This window comes from Hipposideros armiger, unplaced genomic scaffold (assembly GCF_001890085.2).
Source record: "Hipposideros armiger isolate ML-2016 unplaced genomic scaffold, ASM189008v1 scaffold_435, whole genome shotgun sequence".
NCBI classification, from domain to species: domain Eukaryota; kingdom Metazoa; phylum Chordata; class Mammalia; order Chiroptera; family Hipposideridae; genus Hipposideros; species Hipposideros armiger.
The window spans coordinates 1,340,332-1,356,959 of record NW_017731785.1 but is presented as its reverse complement, the minus strand read 5'-3'; the positions used below and the strand labels follow the sequence as shown (position 1 = coordinate 1,356,959).

The following is a 16,628-nucleotide window of genomic DNA, read 5'->3' as shown; positions in this document are numbered from 1 at the left end:
AAAGTAACTGAGATAATTGTATCCAGTCTGACAGGGAAGGTTATAAATGAAAAGACCATGGTGTGTTCCAAATGACAGTATCATACAGAGTTAAAAAAATAATAATAAAAAAGCTCAAAAGGAACTGAACAATCTTCAGGGATAACATTTATATCCAAAAGAGTACTCAGGCACTCCTCTGTGTTCTTCATTGCCCAGCTTTAATTATATCCAAGCATTTCCAAGAATCAATTCTAATTCCTTTTAGAGTCACCCAATACTACTTAGAGAAAAATCTGAGAAGAAACACTGATAGGTGTGCCATCGTAAGTACATTACCACTGAACTTTGTCCTGGCAATCATTTTTAAAACATATTCCTGAAAGACTGATTTTTGCAAATTTGTCCTCTTTCTTTTACTCAATATTGACTATCAGGAAATAATTAAGCCTTTTCAAGGTCCTTAAAATATATATTGTTTGTGCCTATTCTATCTACTTAGCCTATGTATTCAAATACAACATAATCATCAACAATCAAACTTTATTCTTTTAAAAGAAAGGATTAAGGCTCAGAGCACTTCTAATAAAAAAAAGACAATAATAATAAAATATCTACATAAAACCTGTTCATTGCAATACTACAATAGCCCCAAACTGGAAATCACCTAGTCATCAATAATAAACTGTAATTATTATTTATTAATAAATAATAAAAAATAAAATAATAATAAAATCAGATAAATTTTGGTACAGCTTTACAGTCGAGATACTCTGCAGTTGTAACATATAATGTGGAAAATTCAAATGTCCTTGTATGAAGAGACCTCCAGGATGTATTATTATTTGAACAAAAGTTAACGGTGCAAATTTTAAATTGTTTAAAAACTATATACACAAAAACATTCACACACACAAACATATAGTTGCATATGCAGAAGAAATTTCCATAAAGATAAAAAGTATAAGTCAAGAATGATTAAATCTGAGGAGGGGAGCTGAGTTCAAAGGTGGGATGGAAGGCCAGTTTTTATTAGGTACCATTTTGTATTTTTTTTTCATTAAGTCTAGGTATTACTTTTCTAATTTAAAATTAATTAAAGTGAGGACATCTACATTCACTTAGGTTTAGAAGAACATGACTGGTAGATGTTTTGAGCAAAAACGTTGAGGGAACAGAAGGGGAGGAAGAGGGAAAGGTGGCCTCCTTTTTTTCAAGGAAAATCAGGTATGGGCAGGTGTGGAAAAGAAGGGAACTGCCAGATTCAGGTTCTGAGAGTCTTAGGTAAGGACCTCCGTATCCCATGTTCACTTTTAGCTCTTTCACTTCTGAATGCAGATAATAATACACACTTACATGTGTCAAGAGCCTTACAATTTATAGTGACAATTCACCTAAATTATTTCTGATTCTTAGAGGTAGAAATGGGAAGGACCGAGGAGTAAATGATTTGGCTAATTACCCAAACTTGGACAAATTAAACCCCTTCAAGACTTAGTTTTCTCAGAAGGATGCAATTAGCAAGAAGTGGCAGAGCTAAAGTTGAAGCTTAATTTATGATATCATTTACCACTGCTTTACTGTCAAGATAATGTGCATGTTTTTACCAATAATGGTGTAGGGCTAAAGACAAAGCAAAATGCATTTTCTTGTGTTTCCTACCCAGCACACACTTATAGATTCTATTGTTGACTCTGGTGGTGGTGTTCACATTCCTATAACTTGAAGAGAAGTAAACTTTTTCAAAACATTGAGTCAGCCAAATAAAGTCAAAGGATTATAATTTGCATTAAGAATTTTTTTTTGTTTTACACAAAATTATTCTAAGTCAGTAGTTTATAGCAGGGGTGGGGGGGTGAGGGAACATTAGACAATGTTTGGGAACATTTCTAGTTGTCACAGCTGGGGAGGAGCTACTAGCATGTAATGGGTAGTGACCAAGGATGTTGCTAATCATCCTACATTGCCCAGGACAGCCCCAGAACCGAGTTATCTGGCCCTAAATGTCAATAGTACAGAGATTGAGAAATCATGCTCTAAATACTAGGCTTTTCTACCTTATTTACCAAGAGGTTAAAGAAAAAGTATTCTGTGCTATTGTGTGTATGTGTGTGTGTGTGTGTGTGCGTGGTGTGTGTGTGTGTGTGTGCGCGTGCGTGTGTGTGGTGTGTGTGCGCGCGCGCGTGTGTGTGTGTTTGTGCGTGTGTGTGTGTTTGTGCGTGCATGTGTGTATGTGTGTGCGTGTGTGTGTGTGTGGTGTGTGTGTGTATGGCAAGGAAGGAAGTTTAGATGGACAAGAGCGGAATACTAAGGACCAGTCCCTGAGTTACTACAAAGTTAAGAAGTCATGGAGAAGAGGAAGAGACAGCAAATAAGGATGAGGAGGTAGGAGGAAAACTTAAAGTGGTGACTAGCAAGCCTATGGTAAGAAGTGTTAGAAAAGGCATTAGTTTCAATTTTCCCAAATGCTGCTGATAGGTCAAGTAATCCGGTACCCATAGACTTTTTTTTTTTAATTTAAGCAAAGGGTCTGAGAAATTAATCTCACTGACATTAACAATACAGAAGACTTGGGGTCCTTATTCCTCCTCCTATTTGAATTTTTAAAGGTGTGGCCAGAAAAGGTAGTGTTTACAGGGATCGCAGGAGGGCTACTTGATGGGATATGTGAAGGAGAAGGAGCTTTTGTGACCCCTACATCATGCCTCTTAGGCTACTTATGGTCTTAGGCTACTTTATGTCCACAAAGGTGGGTGTATAAACAAGCAAGTGAACAGATCCTACTTCGGACCATCCCTCATTACAGCTTGCAGAGGTGGTAGATGACACCATATTGCCCTAGAAACTATGTCTGCAGCTCCTGTCTCCAGGTCCCCACCCAGTCTTTCTACCCATAGATAAGGAAGGGTTCTGGGAACAGAGCTCTCAGCACCAGCTCCAGGCACTTTCCCTCTGTGGCTGCTGTCATGCCCATTTCCACATGTCACCAGCCTGTGGTGTTCAGGGTCAGTGCGGCAGAGTCAGACACAGAGGCACCTGGAACACGAGGATACTGGAGCAGCTTCAAGCCAAATTAATTCTCCTTTGACAGGGAAATATTGCAGGAAGGCAGCCGAGAGAGAGAGGGACAAAGAGATCTGAAGAAAGAACCACGGATTCACAGATATCATCACATGGTGTGTGGTGTGGGAGAACATTGCCTGTCGGAATTCTCTTAAATCTAGATAGATTTTTACAACTCCAAAATCTTTTACAGTTCGCAGAGTTCGACTCCTTCATTTTAGAGATGAAGAATTTTTTTTTGCAGAGAGGCTAAATAAATTGGCTTAAATTAAGTGGCCATGGGATTCTTTGACATTCTAGTCAATCATATTCTACTAGTCAATGCCATTTTACTCAATGAACATGATATTGGCAAGCTTCAAGATATTTTCAAAAGTTAACCATGATTATCAACCGAAGTTAAGAGTTAGGCAAAGAGGAAAAGTTGGTGTCAAAAAAGAGACAGCAAATAGCCCCAAAGCCTCCTCCCGTTGCATTGACACTAGATTAAGGCATTGAAAACTTCTGTTATCCAGGAAAGGCAGTCTAATCCTCCAATGGACATTTATAGGATATGAAATACAGAATAGAAGCTTTGATTGTCCTCCTTTCAGCAGAATATGAGTGGCTGCTGAAGATTTCTTTTTTAAATGCAAATTCTCTTGTCTGTATTTGCACCATAGTCATGATGAATAGGATGTAGGATGCATGGGTAACTTTTAAAAGACATATGTCAGGAAGTAAACTCTAGTTGTATGAGAATATACATTAGGAAAATATTCTGGACCATTTTCATTTTTAAAGAGAAGGGGAAAACATAAATGATGGAAAACCATAGTGGATTATATTAGTTTTAAAAATTTTTATTAGTTTTGCTTTTCTCTCTTCTACAATGACAGCCCTAGTTAGAGCCCATGGAGTCCCACTAAACTCCTGTTAATTACTAATTTAATATTTGCAACAACACATTGGAGGTAGGAAATAAACTAATGTCTAAATGAGTACAATTTTACATATTCTAGATCATATATATTTTTTTCTTTCTGCTGCTCTATTCTTGCGCATTTTGTTTTTTACATTAATTATTTCTCCAGGTACATATGCTTTTTAAAAAGTAAAAGCACAAACAAAAAGCCCACTGTCTCATATAATCCTTTTTTTAATACCACTGTAGTCTAAACTTTATTACACTAATATAAAAACATGAAAGAAATTGAGACTCAGAGGGATTGAATAACATCTATATCTATGAAACTAGCAACTGAAAGTCTACTGATTATATATCAGGTTCTTTCCAAATCAGAACCACTCCTAGTGTTTTAGAATGGTTTCTCTCAAAGTAGTGTGCATAAGGACCACAAAGCAACAAGTTAAGTATCCAGGTTTCCAGGCCGTTCCCTGGAGACTGATGCTCTGACTTAGATGGGTCCCCACTGTTAATAAGCATCCCATCTCCATAATTTAAAAACCTCAGGATCATTTTGGGGTTTCAAATTCAGAATTCTTTCTCAGGGAAAGCCACGTCAACAGTATTTCTAATGAGTGGAAAGGGGAAGCTTGCTTTTATTTATTTATTTATTTATTTATGGAATAAAATTGAAAAAAGTGGTATGAGTAATGCTCACCACGAGATAAAGTGGAACAGAGAGCAGTGCCACAGAGAAAGAAAAATGCAGTTGCTTTAGAGACATCCATTAAGTGACAGTTTCCCAAATTGGATTTTACAACATAAAGAATATTTTAGTTGAAAATACTAAAAAAGCAAAAAAGATTAATGTGCCTAAAAGAAATGTGCAAATAGGAGCAGTTGGAAAAACAGGATGACCCTTTATAGCCACAGATAGATATGGCGCTTGGTGAACAGGGCCCTCCCCTCACTGCTGTGATTAGAAAACGCAGATGTGCAGATACCCAGGCAGGGTTCTTTCAAGTATCCTAAGAATGCATTTGTACTGAGATGGGTTTTCTTAGGTCTCTCTGGAGCTCTAGAGAAGGTAAGCTTTTCTTTAGAGCTCAGAACCATCTGAAATCTCACCCAAGCTTCCCTAATTGTTTAAGACAATACATTCACCCCAAAGAAATCCCCAGTCTGTTTCATGCACAATGATGGATGACTCCTGAAGATGAAGTGAGTGCACTGTACAGAAATCCTACGGTCACTGTGTTTCTACCAGCTGGCTTCTAGGTTGGCCAGTTTAAGTTCAAAGAGCAATAGTGCCGAAACATGTTCTTTCCAGACTAATCTCTTTAGGATTTATACTGCCAGTCCCTAACTACTTTTTAAAAAAATTCAGAGCTTTTTGGCATACTATTTCTTTTATTTCAACAGAAAGTTGACGAATTGTTCTCTTTGATCCAAACTCAAGACTCTAGGGACAAGGGTAATGAGGAGCTGATTCTCTCAGGATGTTGTGACTAGGACAATGCCTCTTACCAAACTGACGTCAGTGATCAAGACGGCAGGAAGGAAGGAGGGAAGGAGGGAAGGAAGGAAGGCGGAAGAAAGGAAGGCAGGAAGGAAGGCAGGAAGGAAGGAAGGAAAGATAATGCTGTTGTTTTGGTTTTCATTTCACGTTCTTCCCCATTTCTTATCTGTATACACACATCATTTTAAATACTTGTAATAATATAATTTTATAATTTAATATGATGGTATATACACTTTCCATTTTGACTTAGAATATCATTATTATTCTAATAGCAATAAAATGGTCAAACTGGTGCATTATACTTTACATAACTATTTTGTATATTTTAGATAATAGGTCCACCTCTATTTTGTATTTCTGCTGTTGTAAATAACATTGTTCTTCATTTGTATTTTTTTCATGAGATAAATTCCCATCAGTGGGAATGTGTTTTTATAGATATTGAAACAATCTGTCAAAGTTTTTTTCTAAAGACTTATTCTGATTTTCATATTGTCTCCAGCATGCTATGTTCCATTACATCTTCACTGGTGTGAACGTGCTGTCTCTTCTATCTGAAGACGCCCTTTTCCCATTTAAAAAAAAAATCCTGGTAACTCCTACGCATTGTTTTGTATCAAAAGCTACTCTTTCTCGCAGGCTTTGCAAAGCCCCCAGGCAGAGTGAGTCATTACTTCAATTGTGTTCCATAGTACTTTGTGATACCATTTTTAGCACTTATCAAATAGTTCTGTTTGTTGTAGTTTGTATATTTTTATTTTTCCTAGATTATTAGCACTCCAGAGTTGAGCTACTGTCCACTTTATTTTTGGAACCTCAGCCTCTAGCACAGGGCCTGGCATACATTAGACATGTAATAAATGCTTATTATGTAAATATAAATGAATGAATGAATGAATGAATGAATGAGTCAATGTGATGCACAAATCCAAGTCTCTTGCTGTGTTTTTGGGTAAACATGCCTTCTTTCACCGAATCTTTTATAGGCTACCCAGTCCAAGGAGCTTATTTGTTTTGTAGGCCTGTTTTATACTATTTATATACTTTGAAGGTCTATGTGTTTATGTTTTTATTGATCTACTTTCAAGCCTTGTGGACCCATTTCTGTGACATGCTGTGAATCAACTCTCTGAAGCCTTTAAGATAATGACTTTTGGGTACACCAGGGTCAGAGAACATTTCTTTCTAGTTTAAAAGGAAGCACCTATTATGATGAGATGCTAAGACGAGTGAAGAGGATCAGAAACCATCTGTGGTGGCTATATAGCATATATATGGCCCCACTGCAGAGAGAATAAAAATAGAAAAATAATCACTGATAATGAATTATTTAACAAAATATAATCAATAATACTCTTATAGATCGCTTTATGAATTTTGACACATTTCAACACCTACTCTCTCACTTTATTCTTATCAAAATCTGGTAAGAAATACAGACAAAAACAAATATATCATAATTAAAATTTGAAAGCCAAGGAATCTAAAGGACAGAAACGTGATTAGCAAGTGGAAAATCCAGGGCCAGTACTCACATATTGTAAGTCACATTTTAGCCCTCATTCTAATAAAATCATTAGACCCTGCTGAATTTAGTTATTTAAATAACAAAATTGGGATAATGAGCTTTGCAATAGTATAGACTAGACTGCTAATTAAAAAACAAACAACAAAAGCTTTTTGCTGGTGAAAAGAATGCTTATATATAATTTAATATGAAAAATAAATAATATCATAGGACTCTTATTGAAATTAGTGGCAAATGGAGGGGGTTGCTTTCCTTCCTAATTGGTGTTCCTGGTAGTTTTTGGAACTTACACTCAGGACGGCATCATAGTGGACCATTCACTCACTCATTTAATCATTCAACAAATACACATTATGGCCTAAATGGGCACAAAGAACTGTAGGAAATACAAAAAATATATCTACATACTCCTTCAAGAACACACATATACATAAACACACACACACACTCGTACACACACACACACACACACACACACGCACACTGTGTATTATAAATGCCACAGTAATTATATTACATAGCAAATATCCACCTAAGGAACAATGTGAGGGGGTATGGATTTTGTTTCTTATTTTGTGACTTTGTACAAACCATTTTGTCTGCCTCAGTTGGGGTGTCCTTGTCTGTGAAATTAAGAGATTGAATCACTTTTGCCCATCAAATGCACGTAATATGTGACTACAAGGGAGAGAGTCACTCAGTGCTAAGAACACAAGCAGTGAAATCAGACAAATTGGGCTTCGTGACCTAAGCTTGGGGCTTAGATCAGCTAGTTAGCTCAATCTCGTTAAGTCCCAGCTCCTTCATTTATAAAATGAGAATAACAGCAATATATATCTTTGGACATTTCCCATAAGGTATAAATGAGCTAATATATGAAACATAGCAAAAACCCCCCCAAAACTGGCACTTATTCAATGGTCAGTAAATAGTAGCAATTATCATTAACTATTAACATGAAGAAGTTGCTGCAAGGTTCAGATTATTTCAATTCTATGATTCTACATAATTTATTTTTGATATGACTCACTCACTATGGAAGCAATTAGCATTCTACATTTAATAAAGGCCAAAGGTAAGTACAGTTATTAGAATTTTTCAAATTATGTATAGATTCATGCAAAAGCCTGGGAAAGATGCTACATTTTATTTTGCAATGTGCTAGATTTTGTCTGCACTCTTTGGAAAATGCTAGGCTTTCTTTCAGTTGTCATTTGTATTTGAACCCCAGTTCAATTAATCTAGAACAACGAAGTCATTAGTGTGCACTGAGTCTAGTCACTTTCGTAAGTGCTGCATTAATTCCCTTAGAGATTTTCAACTTCATTTCCATTCAGCCGAGCACGACCAATGGAGTTCATAAGCATGACACACTCCCAGGCACATTCCCAGCAAGCTGGCTACCACCTCATCTTTTCTCTTTCACTTAAGAAGGCATATTGGGATGTAAGTGATTGAGGGTGATGTTATCGTAGACAATCTTGAATCTACTCTGCTTATTATTTAAAACAACAACAACAACAATAACACCTCAACTCACTTTGGAAGTGAAATCATTATCAATGCATTATTTAAAACATACTTCACATCTGATTGGGATATATCGATATGTAACAAATTTTGGTACAGAATCTCCCCATGGCATGTCCCAAGGAAATGTGCTTGATGTGTGGAAAAATCAAAAGCCCAACTATGCTGTAAGGAAAACGCATTATGCTCTAGATACCCCTTCTAGGAAAGATTAAAAAGATCTAGTATCACAAATTGTGGACAGGTTGAAAAGATGTTCACTCAATAATATGTTACTTGGATCTAAATGAAGTGATAAATTATCTAGAACCTCAGACGACACAGGACACATATGTGTATCGTAAGTAATCTAACATTTCTCTAAAATAGCAATTGCTAAATTTTTAAATCTCAGGCACCCTTTTCACACTTAAAAAGTACTGAAGATTCCCTATATCTTCTGTTTATGTTGATTATATCTATGGATATCTACTCTATGAGAAATTAAAAGTGAGAAAACGTTAAATATCTATTAACTCATTTTAATAAATCCATTACACATTAACATAAGTAACAAACAATTTTAAAATAACTATTTTTTAAAACAAAAATTTTTGAAGAGTGTAGCACTGTTTTAAATTTTTGCAAATTTTTAAAATATCTGGTTTAATAGACAACAGATGGATGCTAATACCTGTTTCTGCATTCAATCTGTTGCAAAAGCACATGTTATTTAGTCTCTGAAAAACTCCACTGTATTCCCATGAAAAGAATGAGGATGAAAAAGGCAAATAAAATGTTACTATTATTATGAAAATAGTTTTGACCTCATTGAAAAAGTCTTACAGATCCCTCCCACGCCCTGCCTCAAGATTCCCTGGACCATATTTTAAGAATCACTCCTCTAAGTTTTTATATATAAAAACTACACATTCATTATTGGTAGCTGATTTACATCTATGTGCTATTCTTATTTCCCTATTTGAAAGCTTCCTGATAAAAAGACCATGTCTCTTAAATCTTAGATATCATTTACAGCACATAGTAGGCATCACGAAACTATACTATAGCATTAATATATAGTATGTGATTAATTGATTCATTGCTTGAAACTAATGATGTCTCATATTCCCTTTAGTGAACTTCAATTATGTCCTGTAGTAGCATTTGCACCATTTGTCACATTTTGGGCCCTTTATATAAATATTCTACTTAAATAGAAGGAGAAGCTAATTGTATATGCATTTATTCCAGATGAAACAAAGTTGTTTTCTTAGGGAGCACCTGTGACTTTTGGAAGAGAAACATGAGGTGAGAAGCTAGAATTCTAGAGAAGTTATTATCATATTTTTTCTTTTGTCAAAAGTGCTTTGACACAAAAGGCGGATAATAATTCAATGTCTAATCAATTTGTGTATTTATTACGCGCAGTTTCACAATTATAAGACAATTGAAAGGTTATAACATGGAAGGAATGTCAGTTTGAACTGATTAAAAGCTAGAATTTCACACCTCTGTAAATGGAAGAAAAAAAAGCAACAAATATCATTATTTTTATTTGTTCTACTTCAAAATCAGATCCTTCGAGAGACACCCACATAGTAACTCAGAAATAAAACAGTCACGCTTATCCCTGCTGAATCCTTACAGAGTGGGATGGTTGGCTAAATATATATTAAAGAATAAAACAGTCCTCCTAAATTAAAGTCTTTATTACATAATAAATAATTTCTTTGATTCTTTCAAAATGGTCCTATTATCTCCAAATCTTGGGAAACCAACAGAGAGAGAATTAGTGCCTACCACTGCCTTGGTAATCAGATAACTGTTTTGACTACTCTGTCACAAATACAGTATATACTGGAAAAAAAAAGGCACTTCCCCACTACAATCTGGGTGATAAAAAAAATAGCTGCTAGACTGGGAAAGAAAGAGAGGTCACTCATCTGAGTTGACAATTTCTCTGTCATCAGTCATTGGACAGCCAATATGTTAGTTGTCTTGCTTTCAGAGGAGGTCTACATTATTTAACTCATGGCCGAATCACAAAGCATAAGGCCTTAAGACAGTGCTCAGTAAAGGCTCAGTTCTCATTGGTATTTCATCCTAAACTAATTTTGCCCTTGACCCACTCAGGTAGAGTAAGAGCCCTAAAGCCCACCTATCTTACCTGTGAACACTTATAATAGATTGATGTATCATTGTGCAGGTAAACTTGGGATGGGGGGGAGACAGGGAATGGGGGGAGATTTATGAATTGATTAGTATTTGAACTATAAAATATAAATGTCTGAAATTCTAAAATTGAACAAATATTAGTTGATGCAATTCTGTGTCATTACAACAGAGTTAACCAAGAAACCCAAATAAACTAAACTGCGAGTGCCAAAACTAAGCTTATAAGAAATTAATTTAAAAACCAAAACTATGATCAATTGAAAACTACACCCAACATGAACAAGTATTAGGGATTGCTACCTGATTTCTATTGGGTGTAGTTTTGGAAGCTTGGAACACTGCCAGCAGAATATGGCAGTCAGAATCAGTTTGAATTTTGAGTAAGTGTAAGTATATGTTATTTTTAGCTTATGAATGCTAATATTGTTTAATTCTTAATAAGCTGGTAAGTAGCCCTTAATTGTATTGTGAAAATCCAAGTTCAATGGCTTGAGTGTCATTTGCCTATAAAAGCAAATAAAGGACTTACATTTGTGGTTTAGGTTGCAGTCCATCAAAGTGGAACCTTGGGATTTTAGGCCAATGATTTGTATTTGAAAATCACCGCTCTAAGAATTATTAAATCTCCATATAAAAAAGATCATATACGTTATTCAACAAGTATGTGTTGCGTTCACTAAATGGCAATCCTATTTAACACTCTGCGGATACAGCAGTGAACAAGACAAGGCCCTGCTCTAATGGAGTCCACCTTCTAGTTGGAGAAAGTCAGAAAACCAACAGCCAAACACCATACCACTATCAATGTCCTCCAGCCAGAGACCACTAGAAACAGTCCTGCAATTGAACAGTCCTACACTTGGGTTTACTTGTTGTCAACTGTTGTACAAGTTGGTTTATTTGTAATTGTTGTAGCAAGAAGGAACATACACCATAGGGAACCATGATGTATCCCAGTAAAAGGTTGTCAGAAAAGATTTATTAAAGAGTTTGGGCTATCATTAGGCAAGTGGGGCAGGGCTTAAGAAAGAAAGGGATTGCTCGGGATTGGGTGATCTTAGGAAGTGGAAGCAAGTCTACGACTGATTTGGCATCTCAATAAATCTTATCTATAGCAAGAGCAGAATAGAGGGTAAAGCTATGATTGGTCGATATGTGGTTGTCAATCATTTTAACCAAGAGATGGTTTGGCATTTTGTGAGTTTCCTAGTGACCTTGACTTTATCAGTTTTTAAACAAAAGATTGTTGCAATCGTGGTCTCAGAGTGACCTTGTCTCATTGTGGTATTCTGTAAGATTGTTTCTGTACAACAGGTGAATAACATGGTCTACCTGCAAGCTCCAGGCCAGCTTCCAATGACAACTCTGCCTCACTGTGTGCACTAGACCAGTTCCCACATCTCAGGGGCTGCTCTTCTCTTCCCAACCATCAAACAATAAAACAAACAAACAAAAATAACCAAGGGTGATAGAACAGAGCAAAAGGAAGGGCCCTTTATATCAGGTGTTCATAGAAAGGCTCTTGGATTGGAATAATCAGAAGCAGCTAACCTATGACTACCTGGGTGGGAGGGAGGACAGTGTTCATATTCCAGAGAATAACTATGCAAGGCCCTAAGGTTGGAGAGAGCTTGAAGCATTTGAGAGATAAAATAAAAAATAGTTTGACCTCAGAATCATCAGTGAGGAAGAGAGAAGGCAGGAGAGCCAGATGGGAGAGGTAGGGATTGAGAATTCATTCTAAGTGAGTGTAAATGGGGAATCATTGGAGATCTTAAGAGTAGAATAATGCCATAATATTATTTATATATTTAAAAGAACATCCTGTATGGTCAATATAGTGTAGTGGGAATTGCAGGAAAGATGAGAAGCTGAGAAGCAAGTTAGGAGGCTCTGTAGTCTAGGCAATGGATGACAGTGGCTTGCCCTAGGGTGGTGGTAGTGGAGATATACAGAGGGCACTATTTGGAAGTCAATATAGTGGGACTTACTGATGGGTTGGTGGGTTGGTTTGCAAGGTGAGGAGCATGGAGGGATGAATGGAGGGTGATTTTACTAGTTATTGGGCTCTTGATGTCAGTGACAATCTTATCCTTCATATCATCCCTAATTCCTGATCCACAGAGGGCACCAGATGTTGAGTGAAAGCATCTATGTTTTGGTGAATGTCGGCACAGGTATCAAGCTTCAAAACTGTCCACACTTATGAACTTATAGTTGAGGTTTTGTTCTCAATTCTCTTTATTGATTTGAGTGTAACTCAGTAGAAGCAAAGTGCAAAATAACCCAGGTCTGGACAGAGTGACTCATGGGACAACTCAATCAAGGGAGTATTGGCATAAAGAAATACTAAGTAAATGTCTCCTACCTACTTAACAAATACATGCAACAAACAAACAGATTCAGAGAAAAAAATTTAAAAAACAGAAAAATAATAGGTAATTACTTATCATAGCAGATAAAAATCCCAAAGATTATGAATTTTGTCCCCCAAAACCTTTGATAGAGTGTCTAACCTTACCTCTTTAACTCAACTCAAGTGAATGTTACATTTGCTTACCTTTAAGGGGCGGGGGTATCTTATAATAATTGGCGGTGATGGCATTTGCTGTCTCATGTTGACCTTTGAAAGCCACGCACCCATCAGATGGACTTATCTAATTTCCTGCCCTCTACCCAGACAGAATTATCATCGAGATAATACAGCAGCTGGGTGATTATGGACAATAAACCACTGCTTCTCAGAATCACACTGGGCTCCTTCCATTTCTTTCAAAAGGGGGTCCCTTAGGAAGCAGCTATGAAGCACAATATGGGGGCACCCCTCATTAATGCCTATGGAGGCTCATAGCTACAGCCCAGATTTTCTTTCCAGTGTGACAACGACCCCAGCGGAGGAGGCTGGGCCCCTTCAGCGTGCTTTCTTATTGTGTAATCCAACAGTCCAAAATATTTTCATGCATCGGCAGGATCAGGTGTGGAATACAAACAGGAAGTTTAGTTGTCTCTTGTTATTGGTATGTTTGAAGCAATAGGAGCAATAAAAAGACAAAACCCGTCTGTTTAAGAGGGTGGGTTTGGGAATGTCCTTGTGAGGGAGTAGAGGAGTAGCTTCAATATACAGATATCATGGCGCCTATACAATATCTGATTATTCAAAAATTATGTATTACATTCAACACACTCTTGAAGGTTATTCTTAACTACACTGATGAGAGTTGTTGGAAAAAATACAAGCAGTTCATAGTCATGACTTATAGGTACCTCAAGCCATGTAAACTCATTACAACTAAGGGAAATACTTCAAAGGGGCAGAGATAGCATATGGTCATCTTAGGACCCAGGGACAACCTCACAGTCATTAAAGTGTCTCCCTCTGCAAGTCCTGCTCATTTACTCCCACTCAAAACAATTATTAAATGACATGGGCTCACCACAAAGTACTCTATTTTATGTAAGGCAAAAGGTGAAAGTGAATAAACAGGTTAGCAGTTTTCTTTCACTCAGCTCATAGCACCATGGAAAAAAATCACTGACGTGTAAAAAACAGGGTTCTGTCATACCCCAGTGCCTCCCATTCAGAGCTGCAGGAGAATAAAATATTGACAGTTAGGTGCAGTTCTCATAATTTCACCCAACTCAAAGGAACACTCCTGGGTAACATGAAAACACCTGGGAGGAGAGAGAAAATGATCATTCTTTCTAATCTCCTTCACACCTTTGGATTTCTTACAGTGAAGGATACACATTTCTCATAGTGATTGAAAAGGGTGGGAACACCTGTCAGATCTGGAAAGTCAAGACAGGAAACTTATTTTTAAGATATCAGCAGAAGAGAACAATAGGAGAAAGGTAACTGGTAATTTCTGCCAATTAGGTATGCAGGAATAACTAAGTGTAATGAATGCTTAAAAAAAAATCCTTCTTTGACTTTTTAACAATTGAATTCCTCCATTTTAATAACATTGTCATTTGTAATTATAGGAGTGTTAGCATTTTATTTCCCTTTTTCTGAGCCCTGTGTTTGTCTTCTAAGAGAAAATAAAATCTTTCAAATCTAATCATATTTAAAAAGTGGCAAATCCTAGTATTTTTTATATTTTCAACAATCAATATAGTACCTAAAAAAAAGGGAAGGAAACAACCTATATTTCCAGTATAGATAGCACCATACTGGACAGTAAATATATATAGTTAGAGGGCCTGAGTGCATGCCCTTTGGGTCTCATGACTGCCAAAATGATGGGATGATTTCTAGAAATACATTAGTCCTTTCAAAAAATATTTACTGAACACCCAGTAGGTAATGATCTGTGCAGGGAACTGGGAGTGGGGTAGGGGTGAGCATGTGGTATAACCATAAATTAGATGCAGAATATGTCCTTGATGACCTCACAATCTAAAAGAGCAGAAGACATGTTATTTTCTACCTTATACTAAAATTATTTGTGAGTAAGAGTCATCAAAAGTAGAGGTGGGAGACATTACTTTTTACAAGGAAGAATTAAGGAGCAGTTCTAAAAGTAGATGTTATTGACTTTGCTGGGAAAAATGGGCAATCTTTGGACATGCACAGAAGGTGGAAGGATACTTCCCTTGAAAGAGGTAGATGAGCAATGCCATGAAGAAAGAAAGCATGATGGACCAAGGAATCATTCCGTCCACCTGAACTGAGGGGAAGGCAGTAAATGGAAAGACAGATTGGGGATTCACAGGACGTGGTAAACAAGGTAATGGCCAGCTAGAGATGGCCACACCTTAGTCACCAGAATTTGTAAATATGCTACCTTATGTGGCAAAACGCACTTTGTAGATGTGACTAAGTTAAAAATGTTGAGTTGAGGAAATTATCCTATATTATTCAGGTGGGCTTAATGGGAACACAAGGGTGCTTATAAGGGAAAGGGAGAAACAGGAAAGTCGGAGATGTGATGAGGGAAGCAGTGGTCAGAGTGATACAATGGAGGCACATGAGCCAAGAATGCAAGTAGCTTCTACAAACTCCAAAAGGCAGGGGACAGATTATCCACGATACCCTCCGGAAGGCATGCAGCCTCGCCAACAAATTTTAGACTTCTGACCTCCAGAACTGTACGATAATATGTGTTGTGTTAAGCCACTATGTTTGTAGTAGTTTAATACAACAGCAATGGGAAACTAATACAGAGTGGAATACTTTCAATATACTCAGTTATAGCATCAATAATGGTTTGTCTAACCCTTCTTGGTAGTCCCATGACCTTTATTCATTCTTGAACTGCAACACTTATATTGTATTTTATTTTTTAAAAATATATTTACCTATCTATCTCTTCTGAGTTATCAAGAGGATAAAAGTGCTATTAATAAAATAAAGAAAGCCCACAGGAGAAAAAGATTTGAGAGCTAGATGCTGAAATCTTTTTTGCACACTGTATATTTAAGTATCAGAGGGTCAACACGATGGATGCAAATTCATATCTCCTACTTACAGATAAAAATGTATAACTCTTCAAAAGCAATTACTAAAATTTATTATTATTGCTCATAAAATAGTCTCATTGAAGTGTGGCTGTTGACCACTGGGAAAACTTAAGTGGCATGTATTCATGAGAAGGGGATTATTTACTTAATCAGGATATTTCGACATGGGTTGTTGGAAGAAGTGATTTTATAGTAAGTTTGGTTAGCGAAAATATCACCATTTAACCTAGCTTGTGATTATCCATAAGCAAAGTATAAGGCAACCTACTATAGAGTGGATTCAGGGATGATGAGAGAGATGTAAAGAAAAGTCCTCCTCCATCACTTCCTTGGCTTCAGAAATATCTTCCTCCAACCACACAGATATCTCTGAGTACCTACTAATGCAAGGCAGGGTTCTTTACCTAACACAGTCCTTGTCTTTGAGACACTTACTATCTCCTTTCAATGCAAAATTGTGTGCTTCTCCAAAGCACCACATAATCATAGAGAATTGCCCT

At 36.7% G+C, this 16,628-nt stretch overlaps 1 protein-coding gene across 36 annotated transcripts in view; it reads right to left on the bottom strand.

The window, feature by feature from the left end:
- The window catches only part of NRXN1 (neurexin 1), a 1,140,616-nt gene that overhangs the window by 61,241 nt on the left and 1,062,747 nt on the right, over nucleotides 1-16,628 (bottom strand). The window lies entirely within an intron of this gene.